This window comes from Coffea arabica, chromosome 5c, assembly GCF_036785885.1.
Source record: "Coffea arabica cultivar ET-39 chromosome 5c, Coffea Arabica ET-39 HiFi, whole genome shotgun sequence".
In the NCBI taxonomy this organism is placed as follows: Eukaryota; Viridiplantae; Streptophyta; class Magnoliopsida; order Gentianales; family Rubiaceae; genus Coffea; species Coffea arabica.
In genome coordinates, this window is record NC_092319.1 from 29,292,183 (window position 1) to 29,296,899 (window position 4,717).

The 4,717-nt window shown below is 40.7% G+C and overlaps 1 long non-coding RNA gene across 1 annotated transcript; it reads left to right on the forward strand.

Moving 5' to 3' along the window:
• The first annotated feature begins 2,722 nt into the window (after nucleotides 1–2,722).
• On the forward strand, nucleotides 2,723–4,271 carry LOC140007694 (uncharacterized). The gene is made up of 2 exons (XR_011815037.1): nucleotides 2,723–2,946; nucleotides 4,026–4,271. It is a non-coding gene; the product is annotated as an uncharacterized lncRNA (long non-coding RNA).
• The last annotated feature ends 446 nt before the right edge of the window (nucleotides 4,272–4,717 follow it).

A 4,717-nucleotide genomic window follows, 5' to 3' on the forward strand; every position in this document is an offset into this window, starting at 1 on the left:
CACTAGTGTGCCTCTTAATTGCATTTGCCACCAGCCGTTGGGTTTGTCCCACTGGTGAGCCTTTCATTTTCGTCGCCGCTAGCCGTTGGGTTTGTCCCACTAGTGTGCCTCTTAATTGCATTTGCCACCAGCCGTTGGGTTTGTCCCACTGGTGAGCCTTTCATTTTCATCGCCGCTAGCCGTTGGGTTTGTCCCACTAGTGTGCCTCTTAATTGCATTTGCCACCAGCCGTTGGGTTTATCCCACTGGTGAGCCTTTCATTTTCATCGCCGCTAGCCGTTGGGTTTGTCCCACTAGTGTGCCTCTTAATTACATTTGCCACCAGCCGTTGGGTTTGTCCCACTGGTGAGCCTTTCATTTTCGTCGCCGCTAGCCGTTGGGTTTGTCCCACTAGTGTGCCTCTTAATTACATTTGCCACCAGCCGTTGGGTTTGTCCCACTGGTGAGTCTTTCATTTTCATCGCCGCTAGCCGTTGGGTGTGTCCCACTAGTGTGCCTTTTATTTTCATCGCCATTAGCCGTTGGGTTTGTCCCACTGGTGAGCCTTTCATTTTCGTCGCCGCTAGCCGTTGGGTTTGTCCCACTAGTGTGCCTCTTAATTGCATTTGCCACCAGCCGTTGGGTTTGTCCCACTGGTGAGCCTTTCATTTTCATCGCCGCTAGCCGTTGGGTTTGTCCCACTAGTGTGCCTTTTAATTGCTTTTTCCACTAGCCGTTGGGTTTGTCCCACTGGTGAGCCTTTCATTTTCATTGCCACTAGCCGTTGGGTGTGTCCCACTAGTGTGCCTTTTATTTTCATCGCCATTAGCCGTTGGGTTTGTCCCACTAGTGTGCCTTTCATTTGCATTCGCCACTAGCCGTTGGGTTTGTCCCACTAGTGAGCATCCCGTTTTCACAGCCACTGGAGCGTGAGGTTAGTCCCGCCAGTGAGCATTTCATTTGCATCACTAACAAACATGGGTCAGTCCCATTAACATTTCATTTCACTTCTTTCATTTACATCACCAGTAAACATGGGTCAATCCCACTAAGACTCCATCTCACTTCAATTCATAACTTTAAATTCTGTTCGGGCCAGTCCCATGATTTTCATTTTTATTCGGGCCAGTCCCATGATTTTTATTTCATTCGGGTCAGTCCCATGACTAAAAGTTTATTCGGGTCAGTCCCGTTTCAAAATTCCTGTTCGGGTCAGTCCCGATTTCAAAATTCCTGTTCGGGTCAGTCCCGTTTTAAATTTTCCTGTTCGGGTCAGTCCCGTTTTAAATTTCTTGTCGGGGTCAATCCTCAGTCGTTCCAGACATTCGCAACCGAATAACGCAGGTGAGTATTTGGTGTCTACTTCTTTGTCTCAAGTTTTTTCAAAACTCAGACAAAGAGGGGCAAACTGTAGACACCAAAATTTTAGTGTTTTCAGTTGGTTAATTTTATTCACTTTTTAGTTTTTAGTTTTTTTAATTTTTCGTGTTATTGTTATTATTTTTAAGTTTTTAGCATAGAATTTCTCGAAAAGAAAAGGAAAAGCATTCAAAAAATATGTTTTAATTGTTTTGATTTAAATTCAATGTTTTCTTGGAAAAAATGAAAAAATGAAAAAATGAAAATGGAAAAAGAAAAAAAAAGAGAATAATGATGGAAGTAAAGATTGCAACTTTGCTGTTTATTATTTCTGGTTTGTTTATTTATTTTTATCTGATGTTATTTAAATTGTTGGTTTTTACTTAATTTTATTATCATTTTGCTAAAATTATTTAAAAAAGGAAAAATGAAAAAAAGTGGAAAAAGAAAAAAGGAAAATTTGTTCACAAAAATATGTTTATTTCTTTAAATTCAATCTTTGGGCACTTTAGTTACTTTTATTAAGTTATTTTGAGAAAAAGAAGATGATGAAAAATGAAAAATTGAAAAAATTAAAAATGGCCATTGTTGTTAGTTTTTTGTTTAAAATTATTTTTTGTTTTGTTATTATTATTATTACCTGGTTTTTGTAATTTTGTTATTATTATTATTTATATTTTATTTTATCATTTCTGTAGTTATTAAGTTGTGTTAAAAAAAAAGAAAAAAAAAAGGGGGAATAATTTCATGCAAGCTGCGTTCGTCCGCAGCTTGCAAGTAAGGGCTCAGGAGCCCTTTGGCTGCAAATATAGTAGAGATTGGCGAGAGCTTAGGGTTTTTTTGGCCCCCATATAAATAGAAAAACAAGAAGTAGCCGCAAGGGGAGAGAGCTCGGTTAGGGGGAGAAAAAACAGCAAAGGAAAAAGAAAGAAAGGCTGCGGGCTTTGGGGAGAAGGAGCTAAGCATAGTTGATGGCAGGGAGCTTGAGAGAAGAACTGGGAAGAGCTTGGGGGGAGGAGAGTTGGAACGGCTGTGAGAAGAAAACAGCAGAGGGAGGAGAGTTTTGAGGTGGGTAACGGCTAGAACAAAAAGACAACCAGGGGGGAGCAAAAGAGAGATTAGGGAGTTGCGGCTACATCAGGGAGAAAAAGATTGAAAGAAACTTCAGGGAGAAAGCAAAGAGAGGACCGAGAGTGAGGAAAGGATGGAGGGAAAGAAACCTACGGGCTCGATAGAAAAGAGCTGGGAGTGAGCGAGAGTTTTCTGGTTGAAAGGGAAGTGAGGTTGGAAGAGATAGGGTTAAGATTGAGAGGCTGAGGTGAGTGACGGCTGGGAAAGAATCGAGAGCAATAGAGAGAGACCAGAGCACTGAACGGCAGCTGGAGTTTTGGAAAAGAGAGAAGCGCCGGGCAGGAAGAAGTTGGTGGCGTTGCTGTTGTTGTTGCTGCTTTCGTTCCATTGTCGCTGACTCCATCATCACAGGCAGGTCTTCACCGAGCCAGCGTTCTACTGCAGCCGACTCCACCACCTCAACTCCTCGCCATTGCCACTGCCCAACAACCGTCATTGCCAACAGCGGATTTGGTAACAAATCCTGGGGTAGCTGAGGTAGTTCTCGAGCTGTTTTTCCTAGTATACAGGGTCAAGTATGTAACAGTTCTTCACCATATTGATTGCCGCATCTTCTTGCCCTCTTTGCTGTGCTATTTGGCTTAAAGCTTCTACCGCAATTGCACATGTTTAAAATGATGGATTGTGTTCAGGTTTTGGGTTTCGTGGTCTTGGGTCCGTCCAGCTTTTGGTGTTGTTGTTGATATACTTAATTGATAGTGAAGCTCAGTCATCGGGGGGGGAAGTTCATGGCCATGCTTTCATTTCTTATGAATCTGGAATGGGAAGTTTAGAACCATGGAGTGTTTGACAATTATGTGTTTTGGTCCAAAGCTATAGGAGAACAGGTTCGAATGTTTGATATAGTTTTTAGAAAGCTGTTGGACCCTCCTGGATATAGTTCTCTTGGTTTGCATAATCAGCTTTGTGTTAATTGTATAGAATGCTTAGCTTTGTTTTAAGCTTTCTTTTGTTGCTTTTTGCAAGCTTTCTGGTTCGTTATAGCCGAAGACATTGCCAAGTAAATGCCGAAACATTAGCTGATTCAAGCTCAGGTCCTTTGCTGCATTTTTGTGTTCAGTTTTCTTCTTAGAATGTCCGGGAAACAAACCTTTACATTTGGGTGATGTTAATGACAATGAGTTGAAATCCTTGCATTTCGATTTGGGCTGTCAAATTAGTAAAATTTGTTTGAGTCCTTAAACACTTGAATCATGGTTTGATCCTCGCTGGAAAATGAATACCTGCTTGTTGCAAGTCCTCACGCTGCTTTTGCTGTTTTTTTTATGGTTGCATTGATAGTGAGGTAGAGACAAATGTATGTTTCATTGGTTGTTGCTGTGATTGTCCATTGTTTGTTGCTTTCTTTTTCTTCAATATGCAGCGCACATTTCATCATTTTTAGATGGCTTGTGCGTGTCTTGAAAAAACTGATGCATTGTTGTTCAAGGAGGCAACAGTAGAAAATTTTCCAGAAAAATCGCCTACTCCCATTCATACGTTTCTCTTTTCCTTTCTTGGTCTGTTTCGGACATTGACTGTTGTGTTTTTGTTGTTTTGGAATCGAGGTTTTGCAGTTTGGGTAAAAATATTAGCTTGGTTTGGATGGAAAATGGCATTAGAATGAATACAAGAATTGCAAGAAGCATGGCTGGAAAAATTGCAGGAACTTTTCTCACTTTCGTTTGCATGAAAGCTGCGTTAATTTCATGTTTTTTTTTGCTTCCCTTAATAGTCCACCAATGGGTTGTTGTTATGCCATTTACACCTGTAACCTTGTGACTGTGATGACTGCCATCAATACAGAAAATTCTGTTTTGCTCCTTTGCTGTTTTTGTGTCTAGTGCCTAGTTCATGCACAACTTGACTATCACAAATTCAGAACTTAGTTGAAGGTTGTGGGAAGGATTTCTGGTTTGTTGCAGCAATAAACGTAGGCCATAAACATGGATTGTGTATTGTGTCTTGAATCAAAAGTTGATATTTTTCTGGAACATGTTCAATTGGTTTGTCAAATGCCGCATGCCGTGGAGTGAAGGAAAACAGAAAAATGCAAAAAGTTTCTTCGTGCCTTCGTGCTGGAATTTTTTATGTTTGCATGATTTCTTCCTTTGATTCGGATGTCAAGTTCTTGTTTTGGGTGTTGTTTAGTTTCAAATTTGAAAGTGGGTCAAGAGTGCTTTGGGTTCAAATACGTGAGCAAGTCTGAATTTAGTACAAAGGTGCAGCAAGTTGGTTTGCTTTGTTGCAGAATATTTTCTTTACGTTG